Below are 11,479 nucleotides of genomic sequence, written 5' to 3' on the forward strand. Positions count from 1 at the left end.
TATGCCAAGCAGCTCTTTCACAATCCGGGCTGTTGAGATGGAGAAGGAAATTGCACACGGCAGGTCCTGGCTCTTGAGATCTGCAGATGTGAGTTTCTTTTTTAAGTCACTCTAGGTCGTTGTGCAACTCAGTAATGTCTGGACCACAGATTCCTGGGCATCTCTAAAATACAGACACTGAGGGGGTTGTTTTGGGCTCCCAGGGCCTCAGTGGGGTGCAGATGGGAATCACCCTAACGTGATGATGTGGGAAGTGTTCCGTTTATCAGCATCAGGGTTTTAGCACACAGTTGGGGGTAAGAGGGAGTGAGTCAACAAGGAAGAAAACTTCCTCTACTTCTTGAAGGGAGTTCTCAGAAGACCAGGGCCTGGCAGCTCAGCTTACAGGACAGGCATAAAGAGTGCGCACCTGCCAAGCCAGCACCAGTTTGTCTGGAGCTCCTGGGACCCCAGAGGCAGCAGCCTGTGAGTGTCTCATTTTCTTTTCCCTGTGGCCTATGAATATCCTGTGGCTGTCTGGACAGTGTTCCATGCTGGAGTTGAAGGGAGGAGGGTCTGCAGCTCTTCTGGTCTTGTAGTTGGGTTTGGGAGGTGGGGGCACACGGGGTGGGGAGGTGCCCGTCTGCCCTCCACTAAGCTGCCTGGAACCAGCAGGGCACTTGCTTGCTGAATGGGGGTGCGGTGGGTGAGTAGGATGGGACACCCTCTCTTAGATGCTCTTGCATGGAAGCCTCAGGTGGGCAGTGCAATTCCACCTTCTCTCTTGGCTCCCTGTCTGCTCCTGGTTTCTTCAGAAAGAGAAGTGGAGGAGAAACAGATCTGGCATTCACAGGCTTGGGTTCGACACCCATCCCGATGCTTCTCTCTTGGCCTCTAGACTTGACTTAAAATGATTCTTAATGAATTAGGACTCTGGCTTTCCAACCATGTGTCCAGAGGTGTCCTTTTTTTCCTATAAAATCTTACTCTGGAGGCTTAGCTTAAAGTGAACCCTGCATGGGTTGAGGGGCGGTGGCTGCCTTATCCACCTGAATCTCAGGTCTGAGACCTCTGAGCCTGCCTGTGTCTGGATCCTTCCTTCAGCAATGGGTGATGGCATTTCTGAGCCGTCTTGAGCTGGTGGGAGAAGGTGTATTGCTTTCATTTTTTCCCCAAATCAGTCTCAAGGTCCCAGAGTTGACGCAGTTGTGGGACAGGGGACATTGCCCTCGTTCTGGCCTGGGTCGGCCCCTGAGTGATCAGGAAGGCTCTACAGGGATGAGTGCAAGCCTGTGAGCTCAGCTTAGTGTTTCTAGAGGCTTGCGGGGCACCTGAGGAGGTGGCAAATTCAACAGCGCGAGAGGCTCGTGAGTTACAGGGTTCGCCTACATGGCGCATCATCAGCTGTTGGAGAGGCGCGCCTCTGGCCAGGTAGCCCCTCTCCTGACATTGACCGAGCTGGCCTGCTGACCCTTTTTTCTTTGCAGGGCACCCTTTGGCTCTGTGTCCAGCCTCTGAGACTCCCACTTCCACCCTCATTACTTCACGGTTTCTCTCTTTGGCAGGAAGACACCCAGATGCAGAGAGTGGCCCGGGTCCTGCACTTACCCTGTGCTCTGTTACCATCTCCTGTCAGGTGGTAACTGGATGTCCTGTTGGGTAGTTGCTCATACGTCCCACAAGCCCTTTCCCCTGGCTGGGGCCACCTGGTGTATCACCTTCCCTCATAAGTCCCCTCTTCCAGCCCTCTCAGGTACACTGGGAAGAACTGCAGGGGCTGAATCTCTGCAGCTGCTAACTTGGTGGGTGAAACTTGGGTGAAAACATGCCCTGGGTTCCCTCGGGGGCTTTCTTCTGCTTGGGGGCCACCTCTGGTTCAGAACTGGCAAATCGCCTGGCATATGTTGCTGCACTTGCAGACTGAGCTCAGTCAGACGTCACTAGGCATTGAGAACCCTGGTTCATCTTCCTTCTTTCCTTCCTCCCTCCCTCCCTCCCTCCCTCCCTCCCTCCCTCCCTCCCTCCCTCCTTTCTTCGTTAATTGAAAGGCAGAGTTCCAGAGAGGTAGAGGCTGAGACAAAGAGAGAGGTCTTTCATCTGCTGGTTCACTTCCCAGATGGATGCAACAGCCAGAGCTGTGATGACCCGAAGTTAGGAGCTTCTTCTGGGCCTCCTGCATGGGTGCAGGGGCCCATGGACTTGGGCCATCTTCCACTGCTTTTCCAGGCCACAGCAGAGAGCTGGATCGGAAGTGGAGTATCTGAGACTTGAACCAGCTGCCATATGAGATGTCAGCACTGTAGCCGGAGACTTTACCCGCTATGCCACAGTGCCCTTCCCTCCCACCCCACCCCCCTCCCCCATTCATTTTCCAACACTGTGAGTTGCCATTGCTAACCCACTCAAGGCGACAAGTCAGTGAGGGAGTAGAAGGTTGCCTGTGTGAGCTGAGCCAACCACCTCCTGTTACAGACAAGGTGAAAGAATCCAAGAAGGCAAAAGTCCTGCCTGGAGGGAGCACTCACTGGGTCCTTGGGGATGGAACACACAGCCTCAGTGAGGACCCTCCATGCTGGCCGCTGTTTCAATGGCAGTGCCCAAGAAAAAGCAGAATGGTGTGGGGGACGTGAGAACGAGGACATTGTGGTCAACCCATGTGAGAGTCCCATTGCTCTCCGAGGCTGGACCGTGTGCCCATCTTGTCTCCAAATCACTTTGAGCATCTGGCTGCTTTGAGCTCCATAGCAGGAAGTGGGAGGGGTAAGGAGTGGCTGCTTCTGACCTTCAGGAGCTGGGCCATGCCCTATACCGTGTCCTAGAGCCGAAATCATGTCCTTTCCTCTCTGTTCTTCTCCCCAGGCCATGCTGCTCCTCCTCCTGACCTCACTGTTCCTGCTTGCCCAGCCCTGGGGATGCCTGGAAGAAGAGATGAGGACCTACTCCCAGAGGACAGTGAGCAACGCCTGCACCCACGTCATGTGTGGCCCAGTGGAAGACAGCCTTCCTGGTCGAGATGGACAGGATGGCAGAGAGGGCCCCCAGGGTGAGAAGGGGGATCCAGGTGGAGCTGGGACCCAGGGCTTGTCCTGATGGCAGGGGTGGGCGTTGGAATTGTCACCGATCCAGTGCATCTGGATAGCTTGTGACGGAAAACCAGGAGATGGGATCTTCCTTCCAGGGGGTTGGTTCCCTCTTCTGCAGCACCATGTCCATTCCATCGGCTGGCAAGTGAGCAGCTTTCCTGAGCCCCCAGCTGCCTCCCTGTATCACCCAACCCTCCTGGTTCCTCCCCAAGGCCCCAGCTGGCTCCCTCCCTAAGAACAAGCAAATAGTTAGTAAATTACCCCAAATAGTTGGTAAATTACTGATATTTAGGGCCCTCTAGAGCCCTTTTCAGATAGCTAACAGGTGTTCATTGACTAAATGATGCCTACGCAGAGTGTTAAATATCTTCAATATTTAATTAAACTTCACCACATGAAAAGTGGGCAAACACTCAGGCCTAATCAAAAGGGTTTTCCCTAACACATTACAGGGGGAGAAGGGAAGCTCACATTTCTTTGCTTGGCCCTATGCTGGGGCATTCAGTGGAGTAGTTCATTTAATCCTCTTAAAGGTCTTACAAGGAATAGGCTAATCTCCCTTGATGGGGAAGGAAACTGATGCAGAAAGGCTAAGCAACAGCCAACCAGAATGTGACAAAGGCATGAGTTTCTTTTATTTTTTTTAAGATTCTTATTTATTTATTTCAAAATCAGAGTTATACAGAGAGAGGAGAGGGAGAGAGAGAGAGAGAGAGAGAGAGAGAGAGAGAGAGAGAGAGAGAAGTCCTCCAGCTGCTGGTTCACTCTCTATTTTCACAATGGCCGGAGCTACACCAACCCGAAGCCAGGAGCCAGGAGCTTCCTCCATGTCTGCCACACAGCTGCAGGGGCCCAAGGACTTGGGCCATCTTCCTCTGCTTTCCCAAACCATTAGCAGGGAGCTGGATGGGAAGTGGAGGAGCCAGGACTCCAACCAGCACCCATATGAGATGCTGCCATTGCAGGTCTCGAAGGCTTTACCTGCTACACCACAGTGTCGTCCCTCAAGTAGCATCTTAACTGCAAGGCCAAGTGCCTGCCTTCAAGGTTATTTTAAAAACATGGCAGGGGAAAAAAAAAAAAAAAAAACATGGCGGGGCCGGTGCTGTGTCCCTGCTGCTCCACTTCCCATACAGGTCTCTGCTATGGCCTGCGAAAGCAGTAGAAGATGGCCCAAGTGCTTGGGCCTGTACCCACATGGGAGACACGGAAGAAGCTCCTGGTTCCTTTTTTTGGATCAGTGCAGTACTGGCCATTGCAGCCAACTGGGGAGTGAACCAGAGGATGGAAAACCCTTCTCTCTCTGTGTGTGTGTGTCTGCTTCTCTCTCTGTGCAACTCTTTCAAATAAATACAATAAATCTTTAAAATGAAATACAAAACAAAGCAAAACAAAACAATGGCATAGTCATCAATTGTATGATGATAGCAGATATAAAGTCAAACATATAGTCCAATCTTATCTCTGGTTAAAAGAAATTCAGAAAGGTATGTATTTTTAAAACATGGGATTTAAGAGATTATTTTATAACCTGATTGTGTCCGTGAGCTCCTGTTTAGGGACTGGCACATGGAAGGTGCTTAGTAAATGTTAGTTTCCTGCCACCTCCAAGGTCAGTTCTGTATCTACATACAGCACAAAGTACTCTTTCCTACAGGATGATGACTGGACTGAAAATTACCAGGTATGGATTAAAACAAAAGGGAACTCAACAAAATATTACAAGTAGTTATTCCTGGGCAGTAGGATTTAGGAAGCTCCAAATTTATACCATGTCTTCATGTATTCATGCATTCAAATTTATTTACTCTTTCCTTGATCTCACAAATCAAAAGGAGTATTATTAATTCTGATTTATAGTGAGCTATGGCACATTCTAACACGTTAGATCCTTAAAGGACTGATTTTAGGAACACAGTAAGAGAGACGCAACCTCCCTGGGCTTGTTCTCCTTCTCCCTTCAAAGAAGTGTACAACACAACACAGTCTTTTGGTTTTCATTAGAGGCTCCAAATGCCAGTCACAAGAGCTGTCAAGCTGCAGGGCTGGGCCAAACATCCTCGGCTAAGACCTCAGGGAGGCCCAAGAGGCCACTGGGAAGGAGTCTCAGAACACTTGGGCTTTCCTACCACAGTCTCAAGCCCAGAGAACAGTTTCAACAAAGCCACCTGGAAATCCCCTTGCCCTCTGACAAAGGGCGACTGTGTCACTCCAAAGCATAGAGATGGGTTCAGCCTGCACGGAGGGAGAGCAAAGGAACAGCGATACCCTGAGGACCCCACTTGTAGATGGTCCCGGGGGGAGAACTGGAGGCTGCTTACTGTGAGCCTTGCAGGTCTTGCAGGAGGGCACTTGATATGGGGGGTGGGGAGGGTTAAAAGGTAATCCGACCTGGAGGCCCAACACAAAGGTAACCTCACTAAGAGGATGATTTCCCCTAAACACAAATGCCAAGGATGGAACTGCAAGAGGCAGGCTGGAGGAGGCACGTGCAGCAGCCATAGAGAACTGCACAGGAGGATCCCTCTGAGGACCTCCCAGAGACAAACAGTCAGCACTGTGTCTGCAACATACCCAGCTCCCAGACGCCTGGTCCCCAGGCAGCACCCACTGAAGACTACACCCACCTTCCCCTAACTATTCCCACCATTCCAAGGGGTCCAAAAGCAGCTGTTGCTGGGGAACAAGGGAAAAAAGAACGAGAGAGAAGGCACCAGCTGCACCCTGTTCCCCAAGCCAGGCTCCTCAGCCCCTCATGGATGAGATTGCATTATCTATTTTAGAAGAAAAGTTGGCCGGTGCCACGGTTCAACAGGCTAATACTCCACCTAGCGGCGCCAGCACACTGGGTTCTAGTCCCAGTCGGGGTGCCGGATTCTCTCCCGGTTGCCCCTCTTCCAGGCTAGCTCTCCGCTATGGCCCAGGAGTGCAGTGGAGGATGGCTCAAGTGCTTGGGCCCTGCACCCCATGGGAGACCAGGAGAAGCACCTGGCTCCTGCCTTCGTATCAACACGGTGCACCAGCTGCAGCGCACTGGCTGCAGCAGCCATTGGAGGGTGAACCAACGGCAAAGGAAGCCCTTTCTATCTGTCTCTCTCTCTCACTGTCCACTCTGCCTGTCAAAAAAAAAAAAAGAAAGAAAGAAAAAGAAAAAAAGTTTATGGCTTTACCAACTGGACTTCCTGACATCTCAGAGTGACCGGGATTACCTATGCATCTGCTTGATTTCACCTGCGGTTAGAGTGGCAGCAGGAAACAGTCTAGTTTAAGGGGGATTTCTAATGATAAAATCTAACAGAAATCTGGAAAGATTCCTAAACGTGAACTAGTGCCATTTTCAATACCTAAAGGCAACTGCAGGCCTTCAAGGTCTCCAGCGAGACCAGCGTGTCGTTTCTGCAGCTCTCCTTACCTGTTGTGCAGGAGGGTGTGATGATGGTCCACCAGGGACTGAGTGAACGAGCCCAGGAGCCCAAGGCTCTCATAAGGGATGCTCTGCGGCCAGAGGACAACCACTGAATGAGAACCAGAGGCACAAAGAAACCATTAGGGCACCTGAAAGACCAGCAGGTAGGAAAGAACACTGATTCTACCAAAGTAACTACCGGGGAAACAGGGTCTGAAGGAGGGCACCCGAATCTCCATCCTCTATTTCTAAAAAGCAGCTCCAATGGATGTGTGCCACAAAGAAACGAGGTGATGATCAGGCTCGTGCACTGGCGGAACGGATCCGATTTTTCATGAATTCCACCCCAAACATTATTTCCTAGACTTGTAAGAGTCTGCGTGCTTTGGCCAGCTTCTGTCCTGCAAACGGTGGCTTGAGCTCAATCTCGCAGTTAGACTCATGCTCTTCCACTCTTGCACACCACGCAGACACACTCGGAAAATCAGGCTCACGAAGGTTTAACAGCAACTCCTCGTTCATGTAAGGTTTTTGTGGTGACCTTACCAACTCCTCCTCAGGCTCTGTTACAAGCCTTTCTGTGAATCACTGTCAACCCCTCCAAGGTTTAGTGCTCCACTTAGATCTGCACCAAAGGCAACACTACTTCTCCCAGGATGCTGTTTAAAGTCAATATTCCAATAAAGTATAACATATCACTGCGGCCTCCTAACCGCGTGGTGGAGAGGGGCTGGCATCTGCCAGTTCCACTAAATTCCAACTCGAATCTTCAGTTTCCCAGCTTGTGTGTTCGAACAGGGTCGCGGGATCCTGGCACAGAAAGGGCACTCGGGAAAACTAGAGTCCCACGCCTCCATCCTGCACACGGCGAAAGGAGGGCGGAGGTGGTCAGAGCGACACCGCTGTGGAAATGACACCCGTCCAGGTTCCAGGATCTCCCGGGAAAGATCCAAAATAGCTTCTCCTTCCTCCTACATGATACCGGTTTACCCCAACCTGTTTCCGGGCGTCTTTCCCGTTCGTTATCCTGGAAGTGAGACAGCAGTAGAGCTGTCCTCCTGCTGTCACACCGGTTCTTGCTCACCAGTGAAATCCTAGCCGTCCCTTGGGTTTATCCGCTGTTTTCCAAGCAACTCCCCCTGCTTCAAACACTCTAAAGCTTCTAAAACCCCGCTTAGCGTCCGCAGGCATTCGTAACCTAGGCAACCGCACGGTGCGCATGCGCACCGACCCCGTTCCCATGGCGCCCCTGGCGCTACGACAGCCCGGAAGGCCCAAACACAGGCGCCCGCGCCCGCGCCCCTCACGGCAAAGTATCCCAGCCTCAGCCCCGTGACCAGCGAGGGCAAACGGCTGGCCGTAGCGAAGTAGGCGGTAGCAACCCTTCCGGCCTTCGTGTTCGCAAGCACCATGGCTCTCAGTGGTCAGGTGGGGAGTCGTTCCCGCCCCCACGTGAGGAAAGCCAGGCAAACCGGTTTCCCAAGGCCTGGAACACCTGCCAAAAGCCTTGGCAGCCTACTGCGCCTGCGCCTCCTTCTGGGTTCCCGTCTTTCCCTCTGCTCCCAGGCACACGAGCTGGAACTGCGCCTGCGCGGCCTCTCCTCTAAGTGGAGGCGGAGGCCTGGGTGACAGGAGTGCTCTCTCCAGGCGGTTGTCCCAACCGTGTAGTAGCCAAAGGAGAGCGTGAGGACCGCGAACCAGAACACACTGCCCCTCTGGAAGTAGGCCGCGTTGCCTGCCTCCATCGCCATCGCCATCGCCATCGCTGCAGCTCCTTTCTGGGCGGCGCGGCCGGCTCTGCTCCCAGTGCAGTGGATGTAGGGCCAGCAGGGGCGGGCCTGGGCGGCTGCTCCGCCCAACCCGCGAGGAGGGAGGAGGGCCCCGGGCTTGCCAAGCACAGGTGGTGGCCCGACTAGCCCGTCTTGGCCTGGTCATTATCTGTAGGGGACACCCTTTCCAAGCGTCGCTCTCTGTAACGCTGTCTTTCCAATACATACATGTTTTTTAAAGAAAGATAAATAGGGGCCGGCGCTGGGTGCAGTGGAATAGGCCACCACCTGTGGCCCTGGCATCCACATATAGGCATCCTTGAACTGAAGAGTTAAAATTGTATATGTGCGGGTGTAAAAGTAAAGCTTAACCTTACAGGTTATAACATTCCTGGTACAGCTGTAAAAATAAGACAGAGTGAAGTAGCACCTTGACAGTAGGGACTCCATTTTGGAGCACTTGAGACTCCATTCTGAGAAAGCACCCCCCCCCGCCGCCCCCGCCATGAGACTCTGGTCTGAAACTATGATCTCAAATAGTCGGACAATAGCAGTGCACTACATCACCCTTGGCAGAGCACAAAAACCCCCTAGCATGATTGCTCAAGTGGCACCTGGGATACCTGGGGTAATAATGAAGATGTGATTTGTCTGTGTCTTACATTAATGTCAAGTCCTAATTGCTAATTGTAATATTGTAACTGGTATTGTCAAGATTATGATGAATATTAATTTCACTTAGGTTTTAGGTTATGTTGACCCCAGTAACCATATACTCTCTTTTGATTTTATGTACTCTCTTTTGATCTTAGAAACTGTGTATAGCAACTGTGCATAGCAACCGTGTATTCCCCCTTCCCCAGTTTTGCGGTTTTTCCCTTTATAAACCCTAACCATTGGTTTTTCAGGGCTGCTCTGCTCTTGTATGGTCAGACAGCCCCAGCATGCTGGATAATCAATAAAGCTTCCCCTTGCTGTTTGCATAAGAGACGTGTCTCTTGGTGACGTTTTTCGGGCGGTCGACTCTAACAGAACTATGACCAATTGACCATGATGGATCTTTATGATTGCTGTCAGTTTTGATTTGGCAGTATGTTAAAAATTTTCCATATATGTTCATCAGAGATGTTCACCTATCGTTTCTTGTTGTATTCTTGTCTGGCTTGAGTTCAGGGTAAGGCTGACCTCCAGCAACGAGTTTAATTTTATGTAAGGTATACAAATTTCATGTATTTCATATATACAGATTTAGCAGCATGGTGATCCTTCCCACCCATGCTCCCACTTCTTCCTCCTCCCTCTCCTAGTCCCAGTCTTAATTTTTACAAAGATTTATTTTCAGTTTACTTTATACTCATTATCCCTACACTAAGTAAAGAGTTCAACAAACAGTAGAGACAAGGGCTGTAAACCATCATTGCATCTCAAAGTGGCAATTTCACTTCTATAGATAACGTTTTAGATACTCTTAGTTACCATAGGCAGAGTGACAGAGATGGGAGGAGGGAGAAAGAGAGACAACCATTGCATCTTCTGGTGCATTCCCCAAAAGCTCACAACAGCTGGGGTGGGGCCAGCACCAGACTGAAGCCACAGTCAGGAAGACTCCATCTGAGTTTCCCATGTGGAGAAGAGGAACCCAAGTACTTGGACCCTCTGCTGCCTCCCAGGCACATTAGCAGGAAGCTGGGTTGGAAGCAGAGCAGCCAGGACTCGAACTCTCCTCTCCCACATGTAAATTCACACGTAGTGCAGCAGTAGAGGGCTGTGCAGTAGCACCACAGCAGTTGTGATGAGATGTTTGCAGAACAGGATGGGTATGCCCCTACCTGACCACACCCCTGTGCCCACCTGCCTATCAGGGTAATTAACCACTCCCCTTTGGAAGTTGATTAAAGGCCTGGGACCTGGTGGGCCCAGCCCTTTTTGGCCCTCTGTCTCTTTCACCATTGCAGGCTTGCACATCGTCTTTGGGCCACCTGCTCCTTGCTTTCTGGCAGACATTTTCCTCGACATGGCTGGCTCCTGGTACTTGGTATAAATCCAGATTTCTTAGGCAAGAACCCATGATGCTCATTAATATTGTGAATTCATTAAGAAGCAAATGGTAATATAATTGCCCCCCCCTACTCCAATAAAAGATGGCACCTCAGATGGGACCTTTAAGAGGTCTGTCTCTGATTACCTTGGGATCTTACTGGTGTAAGAGCTATTTTTAAAAAAAATCAGTACAGGGGCCAACCATTTGATGTAGCAGGTAAAGTTTCCATGCTATGTCAATACCGGTTTAAGTTCTAGCTGCTCCACTTTTGATCCAAATCCCTGCTAATGCCCTCGGAAAAGCAGTGGAAGATGGCCCAAGTGCTTGCGCCCCTGCAACCAATGTGGGAGGCACGGAAGAAACTCCTGGTTCCTGGCATTGTCTTGGCCCAGCTCCAGCTGCTGTGGACATCTGGGGAGTGAACCAACAGAGGCAAGATCTCTTTCTCTCTCTCTTTCTGGCTTTCAAATAAATAAATAAATAAAATTTTAAAGGTTTTATTTCTTTATTTGAGAGACAGAGTTACAGACAGAGAGAGGGAGAGACAGAGAGAAAAGTCTTCCATCTGCTGGTTTCCTCTCCAAATGGGTGAAACACCAAGAGCTGGGCCAATCCAAAGCCTGGAGCCTGGAGCTTCTTCCTGGTCTCCCATGCGGGTGCTGGGGCCCCAGCACTTGGGTCATCTTCCACTGCTTTCCCAGGCCACAGCACAGATCCACATCGGAAGACGAGCAGCTGGGACTGGAACTGGGATGCTGGTGATGCAGGTAGAGGCTCAGCCTACTATGCCCCAGCAACACCTGTAAATCTTAACAAAGCAAGGTCAATGCACTACTCCGTGAACATCCTGCGAAGCGAAGGTCCACAGGAAAAATATGAAAACTCTCCTGAGTTGTTCAGGAAGAAAAAGAGAGATTGTCCAATAAAGGTTGTTATTTAAAAGGTGAACCCTACGATTGGGCAGTGTGGGAGCTGGTATGTTGACCTTTGCCAGTGATGTCTAAATAATGGCATGAGAATAGAAGTGACTGCCTGGAGTTGGGGAGAGCATAAAAGCAAGTGAATTTACCTGGTCAAAATATTCTTTGAAACAAGTTTAATGAAAGAGGGAAAGGCACCATCTAGTGGAAATTCATGGTGCTGAGGTACTGAACTTTGACTTAACAGGAATTAAAAAAAAAAAAAAAAAGGCCAGGGAAAC

At 50.6% G+C, this 11,479-nt stretch overlaps 1 long non-coding RNA gene across 1 annotated transcript; it reads left to right on the forward strand.

The window, feature by feature from the left end:
- LOC149122055 (uncharacterized) lies at window positions 1-7,971 on the forward strand. Its single transcript, XR_016221026.1, has 2 exons — window positions 1-465; window positions 2,839-7,971. It is a non-coding gene; the product is annotated as an uncharacterized LOC149122055 (long non-coding RNA).
- Window positions 7,972-11,479: the final 3,508 nt, after the last annotated feature.

The sequence above is a fragment of the Oryctolagus cuniculus genome, chromosome 15 (genome assembly GCF_051225735.1).
Source record: "Oryctolagus cuniculus isolate XC-2025 breed Fujian yellow rabbit chromosome 15, ASM5122573v1, whole genome shotgun sequence".
Lineage (NCBI taxonomy): Eukaryota > Metazoa > Chordata > Mammalia > Lagomorpha > Leporidae > Oryctolagus > Oryctolagus cuniculus.